The sequence below is a fragment of the Camelus bactrianus genome, chromosome 5, assembly GCF_048773025.1.
Source record: "Camelus bactrianus isolate YW-2024 breed Bactrian camel chromosome 5, ASM4877302v1, whole genome shotgun sequence".
Lineage (NCBI taxonomy): Eukaryota > Metazoa > Chordata > Mammalia > Artiodactyla > Camelidae > Camelus > Camelus bactrianus.
In genome coordinates, this window is record NC_133543.1 from 72,205,141 (window position 1) to 72,223,993 (window position 18,853).

At 36.1% G+C, this 18,853-nt stretch overlaps 1 protein-coding gene across 14 annotated transcripts in view; it reads right to left on the reverse strand.

The window, feature by feature from the left end:
- Positions 1-18,853, reverse strand: part of MAP2 (microtubule associated protein 2) — a 263,519-nt gene that overhangs the window by 129,626 nt on the left and 115,040 nt on the right. For 13 of the 14 annotated variants that reach the window (XM_074364078.1, XM_074364076.1, XM_074364077.1 and 10 more), the window contains exon 3: positions 6,677-6,741. The gene's annotated coding sequence lies outside the window, so the exon portion shown is untranslated. Of the gene's footprint in view, positions 1-6,676; positions 6,742-7,011; positions 7,150-18,853 lie in introns of those variants that run through there. The other variant, XM_074364075.1, reaches the window with a different exon arrangement.

Sequence of the window (18,853 nt, forward strand, 5' to 3'; positions counted from 1 at the left end):
ACAGAGGAACACAAGGGGTGTTGAGAGCTCGGGGGCCAGAGAATTTAGCAGGGCGGTGGTGTGCGGAACATCGAGGCAAAGAAGAGGTTAAAAGTCCAAAAAAAAATTATGAAGCAGGGAACAGAACTGGAGTTAAGAAACTGGCCCAAGGGTTATATGCAATCACATCCCCAAACCTGAGCCAGAAGAATTCATTACCCAGTATAATAAGCATTGAGCTTCGGCAGAAAGAATGAAATGTTAGTAGCTCATTAGAGCTGGTTTAATGGATCTTTCCCAAAACAACTGGCTGGAACTGCAAAAGCTCAGAAGTAAAGAGGGACGATTCTCTCCCACACCATCAAAGAGGTTTAAAAGCACATAGTGCTGCTACACTAAGAGAAGAGCTCACATTTGACTTGCTCCTAACAAGGGCTCCAATCATTTCTGATGTTTTTGGTCTAGTCATCTGGCTTCTAACCTCTTGCTAGTCAAAGCCTGGTCCGTGGTCCAGCAGCATCAACATCACCTGGGAGCTTGTTAAAATACAGAGCCTCAGGCTCCTCCTCAGACCCACTGATTTCGAATCTGCATTTTAATAAGATCCCCAGCTGATCCATCTTTGCTGTGAAGTTTGAGAAGCTTACCTCCCAGTATCTACTCTAATATCTTATCATCCGTTCTCTGCATAGCTGACTCAGTAATCTATCAATTTTGTTGATGCACTGGTTATTTACCCCCTTGTCTAGAAAGAAAGTTTCATTAAGGCAGGAAAAGGGCATGGAATTGGTGTTCAATAAATATTCACTAAATGACTAGGTGAATTTTTCTCCAGTCTAAGATAAAGTCTGGATGATAAGTAAGGTCCCAATATCTTTTCTTTACCACTAGAAAATCTCATTCTTTTTTCTCTCGCTTTTATCTGTAGGGAAGGTGAATTTTGCTTGCTAAGCCCAAATCCTTGTCTAGATCTCCTTTCCATTAGGATCTTGCTCTGTAAGTTTGTCCTTCTGCTTCCATACAATGCACGCCCCCCACCCCGCCCCCTCCAGTCTCTATCTGCTCCCCACCCTTCAGTTTAGGACTTCCCACGTTAATGAGAGCAGAGCCCCACTGTAGTCACTGCTTTCCTTACCTTACGTATTCTGTCTCTCTTTCCTTTGAATCCCGGCCTTCTTAAGCTTGTTTTCCTACTGGTTTCATACCCTTATTGACTTACTCACTTCCCGAGATCTTGCTTCTGTCCCCACAATCTAACTGGTTTGAGTCAGACCCAGATTCAAATCTGGTCCTGAAACTTGTGCAATTCTCTCAGTCTCTGGTCCTTCATTTTTTAAATGGCAATAACAGACTCCACATCAGAGTCATTGTGATTATTAAAGTGCCTGTCACAGAGGCTGGCACACGCAGGTGCTAATGTGATCTCAGATTCCCTATCTTGGAGGAAAGCTGAGGCTAATTTCAAAACTAGCAAATTATATCTTACTAGGAATTTGACAATATCAAATTTAGTGACTCTGCTGTTAGGAAATATCCATTGGAAATAATTTGAAATATCGTGTAAGAGTAATGCACACAGTATTCCATTGCAGCATTATGACGATAGTGAAAAATTAGGACCAACAGGGAATAAACATGTCCGATGTCTACACAACAGAACATTATGCAGGTGACAAAATGTTGTAAGAGATGCGGAAGACACTCTGGTGGAAAAAAGGCAGAATTCAAATTGTATTGTTCTGATCCTGATTATGTAAATTTAAATGCAACAGATGAAAAGAAGCCAAAAAGTTTAGAAAGTGTTAACCACAGTCTCTGGATTGTGTAATTATGGATGGCTAATATTTCCTCCCTAACACTCTTCTGAATTTTACAAAATGTGAATTTATTATTTTTATAACAGAAAACATTACCAAAATAGACAATAAATCCAGCAGTCTTTTATTTAATCTCATTCTTCAGTTTTTCTGGAGAATTTGAATTTTAGCCTTGTTTTCTATTACTTCAACTGTCTTCTCTTTTCTTTGCCTTTTTTTTTTTTTTTTTAAATCTTCCTTTAACTTTGTCAACCTGTCCCTGATTCTGCATTCTAAATGAGAGTGCTGTCAAGAGTTTTCTCTCTGGTCCTCTTCTCATCTTTCTTGATAATATCGTCCACACTTTATCTCCCTAATTTCTCTTCTCTGCAATCTACCAGACCAGTCCACCTACACCCAGCCAACACGGTCTACACCTGCCTCTTCATTTTCTATTCACTCTCTCACTCATTCAGTCAGCATGTACTGGCTGTCTACTATGTACCACACAGTCTTCTAGAGGCTAGGGGTATAATAAAAATGAAAAAAGGCCTCTTTCCTCAAGCAGATTTTACCTACCTTCCTCCGCTTAATTTTCTAGCTATCAAATTCAAATGTTAGAGTTACCACGAGTCCTTTTGCTCTTCCTCCCTCCTACCTACCAATCAAGCAGTTGCGATTATCAGTGTATGAATTTGAGCTCAGAAACATCTTTTGTTTTCATGACCTCTTTTTTAATGTCCCACCATCAACACCCTCTTTGAGCCTTTATTTTTTCCTGGATTATCCTGTGACTGCTTCCAAGTATTCTTTCTTCAGTATACTCTCATACACAACCCTGTCTCATACAGAGCTATAAAATAAGTAATCTGAAAACACAGTTCAGGTCATTGTGGTCTCCTAATCAAAACACAGTCAAAAACTTTTCATTCAATAAGAAAATATTTCCCCAACTTGGCATTAAGGTCCTCTTCTAGTGTATTAGGTTGAACTGAATGAAATTTTAATTTTGTAGTTCTGAAAGGATAAAATATGAGGCATTTCATTTGGTCCAACCTAACAGGATTCACGTACTTTTCCATCCTTATCTTCTAAAAACACCCTTCTTCCACCCTGCATTCTAAGGTATAAATGAGAGCAGTCTACACTTTCCAACCATGTTCACTTCCTTTGGTTCATTTGCTAATGTTGTTTATTCCTCCTGGAGCTCCTCCATGCATTATCTCGCCTTTGAATACTTCTATTCATCCCTAGGTTCCACCTCAAAAGAGTCATCCTCCACAGCTGAGTCTCTTCTCAATTGTTAGTAATTCTGTTCTGCAATAAAATTCCTTAAAAAATCATTCATGTGTCTCTCATGGTACCAATGAGCCTTGGTGTGGTACTTCCCAGTTTTATTCTGCTGCACCCAGCTGAGCTGGGAAAATGTTTTGCCATATATATTCCTTTCCAAGTAGAGCATCCTAACACGTATTTGTAATTGTCAGTGCCCTCAGTTATTTTTCTGGGTTAGTTAGTTGTACTTTAAGGTTGAATGTGGTATTTTCATGTTGTATAGACACTGTTCCCTGCTTGTTTATCTATTTTGGCCATTTGAAACTTCTGCCATTATCCCAATTAAAAAAAAATCAAACCTTTGCAAGTTATACTATTCAGCACTTGAATTCTCTGGCTAATTTTCTCGTATAGATGATGCAATTCAGTAACACGATTTCTTTGTAATGACATAGGAGATGCTTTATGAAAAACTTTCTATTTTATCTCTAACATTCCTCCGTAAAGAATAAAAATTCTCATGTTAAATATAAAATATGTATTAAAAATATAAAACATACCAGAGCTTGAATATTACAGTTAAGTATTTGAAGATGTATTTACTCCTACCTTATACACACAAAAACAAGAATCTACGAACATAGTTTTAACCTTATTTCCATAACATATATATCATGTGCATAATAAAACATTAAAATAATGATTATGAGCCAAAAAATCTACTAGAAAAAAAATGTAGTTATCTGTGGTTAATATGAAGGACTTCAGGCCAGACTTATGTTGACTGCCCAGTTAGAATCTCAGTTCATTCATAAAATGGAGGCCATACCCAGAATTATAGGGAGAGTTAGAAATGCATTAACATACGTTGAGGGCTTAGGATATTATCTAGCACATAGTTAATAATAAAAAAATACATAGTTTTATTGATGAAAATAAATGACAAGAAAGAACAGCATTCCATTAAGCTATTATAATTCTAGAAGTTTCCTTACAGATTATACATACATATGTATGCATGTATATATATATAATGATGTCATACTCGGTAGTCTATAATAAGCAACCAAGCGTTTAAGAAGATTATGACATCATTCCTAGTATTACATTGAGAGAGAGAGGGCGGGCGTCCCCCCCCCACCCCCATCTGCTGCAGCAAAATTTTGGCTGAAGGCACGAAGAGCAATAAACAATGCCAAGCCTAGGAGTAGTATTTAGGAAGCGTCCATAAAGCAAAACTCATGCTGCAGTTTGGCGTCTTTCCCCTAGCTGGTGACAGTGAAAGGGGACATTTCAAAAATTCTTTCCATCTTAACCTAAAACCAGAAAAATCTTTTTCCATATAGACTGAAAAAACTTCACACGGTTCCTCTGATTTTCTACTCAGTATTAATTATCTAATCAATTTTGATTAATTAGAGACATCTAATGAATATTTTGGGTAGCTAAAAAATGTACCAAATGTCTGTTTAACAGTGTGCAATCTCATGAAAAACAAGAACAAAATGGAAACGTAACGGAAAATACTGGCAAATTCGTTTATCCATCAAATAATTAAACAAATATTTACTGAACTGCTGTGGTCCAGGCACTATTCTATGTGCTGAAGATATGAGTAAAAAAAAATCAGTAAAGGAATTACCTAAAGTCAAGACGATGTTGATTAGAAAAACCGTGATATAGATCACTGACTCTCTTAGAGTCTAATAGTCAAATTCTTTTCTGATTTGACAATGTAACGGACTATTTGAATTCTGTAGTTTATGACACTAAATCTGTCAACATACCCTAAGATGAATTTTAAAATGGTCCCAGAAAATTTAGAAAACAAGATGCTTTTGGTGAGATAATATGTCATTTTTCCAATACCCAGACAAATTGCAACAGTGTTGATTAATTCCTATTGACGATAGACAGAATACATTTTTTAGTGGTTAAATAATCACTTCATCCTTTTCCAATTCATGTAAATACCCCACAGTTCAAAGTTAATACAATGAGTTGCTAAATGAGTCAGAAGATTAGCTAACAGTCTCACCTGAAATATATACTGTACAAATTTAGTTTGGTGGGAAAATACCAAATAGACTTTTTCACCAAATATGAAATGTTTTCATTTATTCTGAGTGAAATCTAAAAAGAAAGAATAGTCCCTAGGGTTTTAAAATATCCTGGAGGAATAGTAAGTCCTATTTGGGGATTTCATACATGATTCCACTGAGTAATTTCTGAGGGAAAAAATGCAATATATTTCCTATATCTCTGAGACAAGCCTATTAGATTTTGTTCAGTATCTGAAATAATGCAATTTCCCCTTTTAGGACACACTGAATTATTTTAATGAATTCATTCTCCTATGCAAAAACATTATGTGATGCTGCCTCCACTCTGGAAGTGGGGTGACAATGGCACCTGCCCCTTCCCTCTCTCCCACAATAACTACCCACAGCAGCCAAGCCCTTGATAAGTGCTTGTGAAATGAATAAATTAAGCTTCTCATAATTACACATTGCAGAGAAAATTAAACAAGGACAATGTATTTGTCTCCTTCAACTGCTACAAATATTCACCCTTACAGGTGTACACTTGCATACTTCTAGTATTTCCAGATCAGGAGTTAAACGTTAACCATTTTTTGAGTACATTAAAAACCTAACCTTTCTGCATAAAGTATTTTGGACTGATAATCTTCAGGGGAAATACTATGTGAATGCCAAGGAAAGATTTAAAAGATGCATTGATCTTCTTCTCAGCAAGGCAGAAAAATGTCTTCCATTTTTCAAAAGGCTAATTACAAATACTGGTTTTTATTGACATGAGTATATGTTAAAGTCAAAGACAATCTTCAAGAATTAAAGAAAAGGTAATACTCATAATCAGCGCCTCCAATCAATACACATCCCGATGCTGAATTTGAGGATTAATATTTTTCATGTAAGGCATAAGGCCCAGAATCAATGATTCAACTCCTTTCACGGTGAGATGACAGATTACTTTCTTACGCTGTCAATGCCGAATGAAGCATATGTAAAATCGGGTCCTTTAGTAACTAATAACCTTGGCCTTTAAATATATACAGTACCGAAGACTGAAGCATCGGTGAAGAAGTTACCATGTTTTATTCGCAAAACCCAACAATACTGAGTCATCCCTGGGCTTTCCTCTCCAGGGCTCATTCTACCTGGGAAGGGCAAGCCATTTCAATTTAGCCATTTAAAAAATATCACTTACTAGCAGGATTCTCTCAGATAAAATCATGACTCAGTGTATTTCTCTTAAATTAAAATGATTAAATTTTTCATTAAGATAGAGAATTTTGGACATTAAAAAAAAAAACTGTTGCAATAATAAAAATCCCCCAATAAGCCAGACTGTTGATATTTGCGAACAACTTTCAATACAGACAAAAAAAAAAAAACAAAAAAAACACAATTCTTTAGACAGTTTAGGAACAAAACAGCCTTGGATAATGGCATTCTCTGCGTAGCAAGTTATACATGCTATAGACAATGACCAACGTAGGCTTAAGGATAAAAGACCAACCATTGGGAGATTAATTTAAATAGAACATTCCAAATCTTCTCTGATTTTCCCTCATTTAAACATCCAAACAAAACATGTGGTACCTTTTAATTTTCTGAATGAGTAGTCCCCAATCAATGTTTCTTCGGTTAGAGACAAGCTGAAGAGTCTACCGAAACAAAAGAAAAAAAATTCACACATAAATTTAGTAGCTAAATATTGAAAACTGTAACTCACCAGTAAGCAAATTCATTCTTTATATCCAGATAATAAATCTAAGTCTTGAAATCTGTAGCACAAAAAAACGCAGTACTTGAATTTTTAGGAAGCCCAAGAAGGAATTTTAAAGCATTTTACTTTGAAAGAATATAAAGCAGATCCTTTGAAAAACGGATGAAGCATAAAACAAAATAAAAATTTAAAAAACCCAAACCATTACCAGCGCATATGCAGCGATACCACCCAAGTCTAGCCTTTGAGAACTGCTGCAGAAGCCCTCTCCCTGAGTATTATCTCCGCGGGCTGGCTGTGACTCTCTAGCTCCAGACAGACGCAGTCTGCAAGCCACCAGCTCCTGTCTGTGTGTGTCGGGGAAAGGGAAGCTGCAAATTAGAAAAAGTCCCCGCAGTGGCGAAAAGGAAAATAAGGCGAGTGGGAGAGGGAGAGAGAGCTCACTAGCCTCAGAATTTTCCAGAATGATGACAAGCCACCCAGTTCCGCCATCATTCACTGACAATAAGATGTAGCCCTGGCGTATGATTTAGCAGTTTGCACAGGGGCTTCTGGTATCAAATGCCTGACAGGCATCTTAATTGCCTCCATCCAAGTGTGTCCCCAGGAGTCGAGTCTATAAGCCTATGAATGTCATCATCTGTTCTCCTTTGTGTTAAAGCCAGACACACACACACACACACACACACACACACACACACACACACACACACACACACACCATGTTTAAACAGAGAAACTCTTTTCTGGCATATAGGATTACAAATAAGTTGGGCTACCCAAACTGGACATGACTAAACTAAACGACAGTTTATGGGAATTTTTATTATCTGCATTCGTGACATCAGAGATTCTTTGATGTTTTGTCATCGACAGATAATGACATATTTTTAAAGCTGAGTATCATATATTGCTTATTTAGATTCCAAAATAAATAACTGTGTTCACGAGAGAAATGTGTATATTTATATATATTTTCTTGTGGAAAATTCGATACCCTTGTAACTGTGATAATTACGCACTTGGCAATGGATTCCTTATGAGGGAGAATGCAGCAAAAAAACAAAGAGGATTTGGAAACCAGGGTTGATTGTGATTTCTGGGGGCCATCTATTTTATTACATTTACATACAAAAGCAAATGGAGGTGACAACCAGCTTGAGTATTGGGACTTTGCAGTCCCTGAGGACCAAGGCAGGGAATTGAATCTCTGGCGTAATCAGTAGCCCCTTTATGTTAGCAACTGAAATTAACAGTTGAGTATCCTTGTTTTACAGCGCCCTTTATGTAGGGAAGTTACGTGTGGAATAATTCCCTACATTTATTTCCTGGACAGAAAGGATGGGGAAAATGTTAATAAATAAATAAATTCTGGCAGTATTGTCAGCTCCCTGCATCAGTGAATGGAGCAAGATTCCATGTGTACCAAAAGGGCCAGCTGTGAAGAAGGTTGCTGGGAGGGAGTATCACCATAGTTACCGGAAACAGAAAGTAGGAAAAAAAACAAGGTGATGACAGAGATGGAAGGAGACTACAGTGGAGGAAATTTAGAGGCAATGATATGCTTCATTATTCTCCTTCTGGAAAGAATCATCTCTTTTAAGCTTTATATTAGATTTTGAATGTATCTGGATGAATTTGCATTCTCTGTCAGTCACCTTTCTTCTCCATTTTTTTTATCACCAGCTAATTTCACTTTCATAATTTTGGTTCTTTTGTGTAAGATGGATCCTGCTACACCTTGCCTCTGATCATTTCCTAGATTCATGAACACCATCCATCCTAGTCCACACCCTTTGTTTCACAGAGGAGAAAGCGGAGTCCCAGGGAATCTGACCAAGGTCACAGAGCTGACTGGAGGTCCAACAGAGAGACACCATCCCAGTTTCCTGGTTCAGGTCCCCTGTTTCTCTTCTTTCACCAACTGACTTTCTTTCTGTGCTCTCTTCCATTCTGTTTGCAAGCAAAACAGATTCCAGAAACATCTTTTGTCTTTGATTTTGTAAGCCTTCTTTTACTTGCTAAAGCAGCGACCTTCCTCTTTAAAATTATGCACTGCAATCATTCTGAGGACTAGCGTTGCTTAATATCCGTGCTGTGCTGTACTGGAGGTCTGCAGAATCTGGGGTAATTATGTCACTGCTTTTCTTTCATTTCTAGTCTGTCAAGCAGAGGAATCAAGCATGATTGCCCTTTTGTGAACCTATCTTGTCGAGCCTGAACTTAATCTTCATATACTAGGCACTCTAGCATCCCTGGCATCATTCTTTCTGTGAGCATGAAATTGGGCAATCGAATTGAATCAGCCTCCCAAGTTTCCTCCTAGTTATGAGAACCTTCCTGGGGTTACCCAAAATAATGAAGCTGCAAAATTAGGAGCGCATGTAAAATTAAAACTAAAAACCAAAAAAAACAAAAACAAAAACAAAACACACACACACACATACACACACACACACACACACACAAAACAACCAAACAGAAAAAACCCACTCAGAATAACCACTGGGGGGCGCAAGATTTGTTAAAAATCTTTGTGAGTTACTTAGTAAAAAATGAGTAGGATTTTGACCTTGATGTTTTACCAGTTATTTCCTTTCTAAAATGTTCTTTCAATATTCAGTTCTTATGATTCATTGCTTTTAGGTTAACTCATCGATAAGGAGAGTCATATTGCCTTTTTTGATGTCTAACATACCACCACTACTGCCCTGTGCCCAGTGTGCCGGCTATAAATTAATCACAGTAAAAAAAAAAAAAAAAATCACCACCCTCGGTAATAATTACAAGAAATTTCAGGTTTCTTCAGGTTTCAGTGAATCCTATGTAGTGGTTAAGCTTCTTTTCCAAAAAGTGTCCCTTTAAATGTGATCTTTCTATTAAATGTCTATTTTGTCTTCAGTGATTTTTGGACATTAAGGTTATTTTTCAAAGCAAATATTTTGTTTTAATATGCTGTCCTCTATTGTTCACTTCTGAGCATAAAAATGATGCACAAGACTGTCATTTCTTGAAACATGAGTCACAATTTTATCAAGATCTCACAAAGCACATATAATGGTCTTGGTCAGTTTAAAAAAACAGCTCAGCTTCCAAAGATATGTAATAGTCTTTGGGAGTCATTTAATATTTGAGGATACCTGGTGCAGTCAATGAGAAGGGGTAGGTATATTCTTTTTCTTTTCTTTTTTTCCATTTGTTTAGTGGGAGGAGCTTTTACTTTTAACATGTCAGTTGTAGAATAAGCACTGTATGTAAAGTATAATTCTTGCCTTTAAGTATGTTATAATCTGAGAATTCAAGATGATTGGGACTTTCATGATTTTTTATGTTTATGCTTATGAACCACAACTGTAGTCTAGCACGATTTGTCAGTTAACCAATTTTAATCACACACACACACATATTTCAGACACTTGATAGGTTCTAGGTATGGGAAACAAGGGAACAACATTTCCTCCTCAAGGAACTTCAATCATAGTGAGGGGAACACAGAAGTAAACAGAAGTCCAAGTTCACACTCCTTTTTCTCACTCTGATGAGACATCATGTCTCTGTCCCTCTGTTACATCTGCTTTACTTCAGATCCTGATCCTTATGAATCTGATTTAATTATATCTCCAAATTCAGTTAGCTTACCCCTGTGGGTCTTCTGGAAAACTCTTGGTTTCATTTCTTAAGTATATTGGTCTATGTATTTCTGTTTCACTCTTTAAGTTTTTAAATTTTTTAATATTACATTTATTTATTATTATATTACTTAATTATTTGACTTTGGTGGGGGTGGGGGAGGTAGTCAGGTTTATTTATTTTTAAACAAGGTATTAGGGATTGAACCCAGGACCTTGTGAATGCTAAGCATGCACTCTACCACTAGAGCTATACCCTCCCCCTTCTTAAAGCTTTTTAGGATTATGAATAATGGAGGTATTTCTTCCTTACTTCCTTGAAGCCTTTGGTCATATATCATTTTCCCAACCAGGGCTTTCTTAACCACCATTATGAAAATTGCAGCCATGTCCTTCTCACAGCCCTTCATCCCCTGCTCCATTTTCCCCTTTTTCCATAGCACTTATCACTTTCTGCCATACCATAAACTTTTACTTATTATGTTTACTATGTATTACCTCCCTCACTCTCCTGTTCCACGAAGGAAGTCATTTCTATATGTTTGGAGCACAGATCTACCCAAAGCACCTCTAAGACAGTGCCTGAAACACAGTTGCACTCAAAAATATTTTTTGAGCAAGTAAATGTGAAAATCACATTAGTGGATGAGTAGGAGTATCTAAGCATAAGAAAAATCTTTGGAGTCTATATTGATTTCCTTGTTCTATATATTCAGTCTTCCTTATGAATATTGTCTTTCATTTGTACTATAAATCATCCTTTCCCATGGAATCAATATTTTTTGTAATTTTCATGAAAGGATATACATTTATTTAAAACAGGGACTTGTCTGGTATTGGGAAAGCTGGACAGTTGCATGTAAATAAATGACGTTAGAACACTCCATCACAGCACATACAAAAATAAACTCAAAATGGCTTAAAGACTCAAACATAAGACAGGACACCATAAATCTCCTAGAAGAGACCATAGTCAAAACATCCTCTGACATAAAGTGTAGCAATATTTTCCTAGGTCAGTCTCCTAAGGCAATAGAAATAAAAGCAAAAATAAACATATGGGACCTAATCAAACTTATTAGCTCTTGCACAGCAAAGAAAACCATAAACAAAACAAGAAGACCAAACTATGGACTGGGAGAAAATATTTGCAAATGATATGGCTGACAAGGGCTTAATTTCCAGAAAATACAAACAGTTAACACAACTCAATAGCAAAAAAACCCAAAAAGCCAATCAAAAAATGGGCAGAAGATCTAAAAAGACATTTCTGCAAAGAAGATATGCAGATGCCCAATAGGCACATGACAAAATGCTCAATATTACTAATTAGTAGAGAAATGCAAACAAAAACTACAATGAGGTATTACCTTACACCAGTCAGAATGGTCATCATTAAAAAGTCCACAAACAATAAATGCTAGATAAGGTGTGGGAGAAAGGGAACCCTCCTACACTTTTGGTGGGAATGTAATTTGGTGCAGCGACTATGGAAAACAGTATGGAGATTCCTTAAAAAACTAAAAATAGACTTACCATATGATCCAGCAATCCCACTCCTGAGCATATGTCCAGAGAAAAATCTAATTCAAAAAGATACATGCACCCCAATGTTCATAGCAACACTAATTACAATAGTCAAGATATGGAAGCAATCCAAATGTCTACTGACGGATGAGTGGATAAAGAAGATGTGGTGTATATATATATAACTTAGTCATAAAAAATGAAACAATGCCATTTGCAGCAACATAGATGGACCTAGAGATTATCATACTAAATGAAGTAAGTCAGACAGAGACAGATACCATACGGTATCACTTACATCTAAAAAAAATGACACAAATGAACTTATTTACAAAACAGAAACAGACTCACAGACATAGAAAACAAACTTACCAAAGGGGAAAGGGCGGGGAAGGATAAATTAGGAGTTTGGGATTAGCAGATATAAACTACTATATATAAAACAGATAAACAACAAAGTCCTACTGTATAGCACAGGGAACTATATTCAATATCTTGTAATAACTTATAATGAAAAAGAATATATATGTATAACTGAATCACTATGCTGTATACCAGAAAGTAACATAATATTTTAAATCAAGTATACTTTAGTAAAAAACTAAATAAATAAAATTAAAACAGGCACTTGCCTTCTACTTTCTTTGAATTCAGCAAAGTATCTAGCATGGGGCTATCAGCTCTTAAATTCTGAGAAAGAGCTTGTTTGATAAATCATACACCTATTGGTGTTAAATACGCTAAATTTTATTTTTTGATTATTAATTAATTTAATTATTAATTAATTTAATTATTAATTAATAACTTTAAATTAAGTTAGAATAATTAATAAATACTGTCTCATGGCCAAAATGCTTTGAAATGGCTTTTTTAAAATTGACTATAATTACTATAATTCGTACTTTAAAACATTAATAATAGAAATAATAACTATACCATTATCTAGTACTCTTAAATTTCTTATTCTAAATGTATTTCTTTCTCTCAGGTGTACACCTAGAAATGGAATTAGTGGGTCACAAAGTAGACATATATTTAGCTTTACTAGATGCTGCCAAACACTTTTCAAAGGTGCTCATACTAATTTACACTCCCACCAGCAATGTATCACAGTTTCAATTGTCCTATCATTATAATTTTCAACATCTGAAGATGTTTATAAACTACATTTATTCCCAATGTAGTTCTTCAAGAGTAATAAGATTATGACTTGATGAACTGAACTAGCAATTCTTTTTAATAATAATAATAATAATAATAATAATAATAATAATAATAATAATAATAATAATAGAATATTACGGTGCCATTGGCTTAGAAACTTTGTTTGCAACAAATTTTAATCTATAGTGAACATTATGCAAAAGGGTTCTGGTATGAACATATTTTACAAATGTGACATGTAACCATGGCTGCATAATGAAGGCCCTAAGATGGTTATGTGTAAGGTTAATTAGTTGTAAGGGGATATTTTCCTTAAAGGGAGAAGATATTTTACATGGACTTTAAATTAATAGGCGACTGTGAAGTGAAAAACAGTGAAGTGAAAAGCTGTGCAGTAAAACGTGTATCTTAGGAATACATCAACCAGTCAAGCAACTGCATGTCTGTAGCAATACACACTGAACTGCACTGCTGTGACAACAACACAGGCAGTGAAGGTGCTTCCTACGCTGTTCCTTTCACACAAACCCGTTGCCCACTGACGCCTACCATAATCACCAGTTTATTTCAAGAACAGTCTACTTCTTTTCTTTCAATCCAAATCTTACATTTCCTTTTTGGTCCATTTGAAGTTCTGTCCTCTTTTGGCTTCCATGAACTCTCCCAGCACACAGCGCCACAAAGCTCTTTCCTTTCTTAAAAATCATCATAATATCAAAAAAAAAAATCACTGTGATAATATAATGCTTAATATTACACATGGCCTCTGTCTGGTCTTCAGCTTTTTATGCTCGGTTATTCTAATATTGACCAAATAAAAAAGCACGAGATATGATTCTAACATAAATGATTAAGTTCCTATAATGTGTCAACCTCTTTGACCACATTATTTTATTCAACAACTCTGAGAGTTAGGAACCTCCATTTTACAGTTGAGGAAATAGGCCCAGTTAGGTTTAGTAATATGCCAAGGACACACAGCTGGTTAGCAGTAGAACGGCAATTCAGTCCTGGACGTCTGAGCTTACTAGTTTGTAATTCAGCTTAACACTTCTAAGGTATCAGAAGAGGAGAGAGAAAATAAACAGACAATTAAGAATTTTCCATTTTTCTAGGACAAGTTCTTAAGGTAGACTATGGATTACTCTAGCTGTGCATAAAAGAGATAGTATGAGAAACAAGAATTTTTACATTCAGAATTATTTCAGATTCCATCAGTTCATATTTAAATGATGTACATCTGTGAACACAAGCATTCCTATAGTTGAGGAAGACACTGTAATTTTTTATTTACTCTCTGGTCTCTTCTTGGTAGCGTATATAGAGTCACATGCATGAGATATATGCTTATGTTGCTTTTTAAAAACTTCATTGTTTGACAATTTGAGTTTATTGTGTATGTTTTTAAACACCTTGTTACAATTAACCTATGTCTTAGGAGTATAGGTGATAAGAATAAAATACGTCTCACATAGTCAGTCACTAGCTCATTTTATTATATCAAATTAGAAATAATCAAATACCATGGTGAATCTTAAAGGTTACATCAGGGATCATCATATCACTATCATATTATGTAATGCATGTCTTATCTAAATTTATTTATAGTCAAATTTTGGTTGTGGGTAATGTTCTTCCAAATAACTCCATTCCATCCACCAAGTCTTTCCTTAAATATTACCTTCTCAAGGAGGCTGAACCTGACCACCCTATTTAATACTGCAATCTGCAATTCCCTGTCTTAATTTCCTTTATCCTACGTTGCATAATACTTGTCATTTTCTAATATACTATATAATTTATTTATGTATATTCTTTATTGTCTATCTCTCCTTATTCATTTGTAAGTTCCATGAAGGCAAAACTCTTTGCCTATTTTATTCACTGATGTATCCCAGGTGCCTGGAACTGGGCCTGGTATGTAACTGGCACACAGTAAGTATTCTTTGAGCTCACACCTGCAGGAATAAATAACTGAAATTGTAGGACTAAAACTCATACAAAAAGCATGAATTATCTCCTAAAAAACCTGAATTCTGAGCCCATCAATTGACTACACTTAAGTTTCAGAAATCACTAGATTAAACACATGGTATAAGTGTTTCATTTAGTTTATGCCTTGGTTAATATACAAGGTTTAGGTTTTTCATCTTTGGCGTATTCATAGCTATTTTGAGTACATCATTCCTTTTCAGATTTTTAAAAATAGTTATCTATGTGAAATTCTAGTATTTTTTTTTCACTTGCTTGCTAATCCCTAGTTATAATTTGCATATTTAGCTTCATCTTTCCAGTCACCTAGCAGTTGACACAGACTGCTTCCTTTCACCACCAGAGACACAACCAGCCCATGGGGAAGCCGTATTTACAGGAGAAATGGGCAAGCCATAAAAGAAAATTACGAGAATCAGTGCTGCGGAATTCTCACTTAATACAATTTTCGTTTAACAGTCAGTCAAGCGGAATCATCTTCAGGAGTTATGAATTTCTTGACTGACCTTCCTGGAAGTAGGAAGTGAACCTGCATTTTACCTAATGTCTCCACAAGTGGGAACACTACAGTTTAATGGAAGACTGGATAACACAAATCAAATGCCGCAAAATCAAGTGCTGTGTTGCGTGACATTACAGCTTAAGTCCTGATTTCTTTCTGAAAGCTGCTAAAAGGAGTTATTTTGTTTACTGTTCTCCAAGCTCTGAAGATTGAGTTACTTAATATTCTAAATCTTTGTCACTCCTTCAATACTCGGCAACTTTGCAGAACTGGAAAGCTCGCAGTAATTGAGAGGTCAGCTAGTGCCAATCCATTTGAATTCGGCAATCTTTAACATTGACATGACTAGATTATTCTGAAAAGGCTTAAATTCTGCAAGCTCCTGCAGCATTTCCTCTCAGTGTTTAATATTCACAGTTCAAATCATAAAACATCTGCTGTGATGGTTTAATAAATGCAATGTTATAATTGAAATGATTTCTGAAAATGTATATATTACAAAAATTTATTTTGTGAGTAGCTAAAACCCACATTCTGAAAATTCATGAAATCCATGTTTATTTGATCTGCTGTTTAAGGGAGAGAAGACTCCAGGGTGACAGCCACCAAGAAAAACATAGGAAATTTCTTAGTCCCTATCATTCCTCTTCCTTCAGTCCTTGTGGCAGGGGTCATTACAGACGGCAGGAGAGAAATAATGGACCATAGTACTAAGAACTGTGATACAGGTCTTTACACAGTTTAAATAAAACAGTGTGTCAGAACTACACACACTTTAAATTTTGTTTTTAGAATACATTCAATGGTATATCTAAATGTGCACTCAGGTCCTAAACCCTCTTATTGATTGGGGCCAAAGAATATAATGATGGAGAGCAAATCCCTTATGTGCAAAGAAAGGGGAACTATAATGATGAAAGAGTAGGGGCATTTTTATGTTTCATCCTATCTTTAGATTTCTAAGCTGCAAAAGACACTAGATAAAAGGTATACTGACTTTTAAATTACAAGGAAATATTACACATGATCAATGCTTATAAATGAATATTCTTTCTCAACAGTACCATCCAGTTGGTTAGAAAGAGTTCATGTGGGAAGGATTCTATATGGCAATGTTTGAAATTATAGTGTATTTATAATATCATTTTCCATAGTTTTGTGGTTTTTCCCCCTTTCGCTTCTAATAGCTAACATATATTTGAAGAAATAAGAGTGTTTTATTTAATACTCTGGAAAAAAAATTACTCAAGATTTTTATTCTAGACATTGTGCATCTATTGTGACATTTTTCAAATGGATTGTGAAAATATGCTCTTTGCAAAGGTAGTCATTGTAACATCAGGACAAATGAATCTGTCTGGAAAGAAATTTCCACATCCCTGAGACCACTAACTTTTCTCTTAAACCACCACATTCTTGTTGTGATTTTTTCCCTTCCTCTCCCATTCTTTATGCCTTGCCTACCATTTTTGAACTCTTCCTTCTCCTTTTACCCCACAGTCAGGGGGAGCATGGTCAAGGAAACAGGAAAATATCTAAGGAATTATTTAGACAAACTTTCCTCTACCAAGGTCCTACGGTTTCATGTTAATTGAGGGCCGACTCTGTGCGTTTTACACCAGTTTCTTTCTGTGATCTCTAGTAGACTCTTTTTGCATTGGTGCACAAAAAATAACGTTAATTTGTTTTGTGAATGTTGGCTTAGAAAAAAATGGAATTGGAGATGGGGGGAAAAGTGTATGGTTATTATGGTTACTGGGCGTTGTACCACAGCATGGTACCTATTTATTTTGAACCCAACAGAATCAAAGATGTAAAGAAAAGGGAACAGAATGCCCAATTCATAGATACCTTCCTCTGGAGCACCTATGGGCACACAGATGCCATATGAGAAAAAAGAAGAAGGTACCTCACATGACAGGTTTCTTGACAGCAAAGGCTGATTATAACTTTCTTATAATTTCCTCTTTTAATTCGGAGCTGCTTACTAAAATGTACGATTGATCAATTAGCTGATGAGAGAAGGAGAAGTGGAACCTGTGTTAAATGCACCAAAAATGCACAAAAGGAAAGCTTAAGAAATTGGCAGTCAAGACATTCCATTAAAAGTCAAGTGCAACGGGTAGGAGGGTATAGCTCGGTGGTAGAGTGTGTGCTTAGCATGCACGAGGTTCTGGCTTCAATCCCCAGTACCTTCATTAAAAAATAATAATAAATAAATAAATCTAATTACCCTCTCCTCCCTCCTCCCCCCAAAATGTCAAGTGCAATGAAAGAGAAACTTGTTTCACAATAGAGGAAAACTAAAAAAAAAAAAGAGAGAGTGAAGTGAAGATGATAAAAAAAAAAAAGCATAGAAATGCTAAGACTGATGCAGTGCTATGTGCATCACCTGAAGAAAAGAAGGAAATGAAAACTGATGATGTGTGTTAGGAGGCTTAAGACACTCAAATCAAAAAGGGGAAAAGAAAGAATGTGGGAGAAGGGCAGAGAAGAGTTAGAGGAACAAGCGCTTTGGAGGCAAACAGGGTTTCATTTGTAAACCAGTGAGCCAGTCTGACAGGTGAGGCAGCCTGAGGCACTTGAAAGACCTTATTCAATGGCTGGCATTACTGAATGCCCAGCTGGGTCTGAACAAGAGTAGTTTTAAACAGGGACACTGTTCTAAAGAAATCTTAAGTTTCATGTGCCCTCCAAAGCAGCCTTATAAATCTTGAACAGCATCAATCTTCACCAACCACCTGCAATCAGCATTACTCCAGAATTTGCCGGACACAGCAGGTCCTTGACAGGGAATATTTTAATTTGGATGGCTGGCCCTCTACTCAGGATTTACATGTAGTGATGATATGCAGATGAGCTCACTTCAGTCTCATCAACAGCATAAATTAAGTGCACCCTATCGTGAGGATTATCTCGGAAAGAGAGAATGTCACCTTCAATAAATGTCACCTGGAGGTGAATGGTGCGTCTCCAGTGAGGGACAGTGAACAATACAGAGCATTTCCTCACTGCTGACTGGCTGCCTGCATTCCTTTATGTTAAATGCTTGACTACTTACATAAAATATCTTTGCTCGGAATAATTTTCTTTTTAACATCTGTGCAGCGAGACAAGAGATTCAATGGTAGCATTTTGATCTAGAGTCCCTGATACTACACACAGGCAAATGACAGGAGAACACAATCTTCAGTTCTGACCTCTGTATGAAGAGTGTCTATTTCATTAAGAAATGG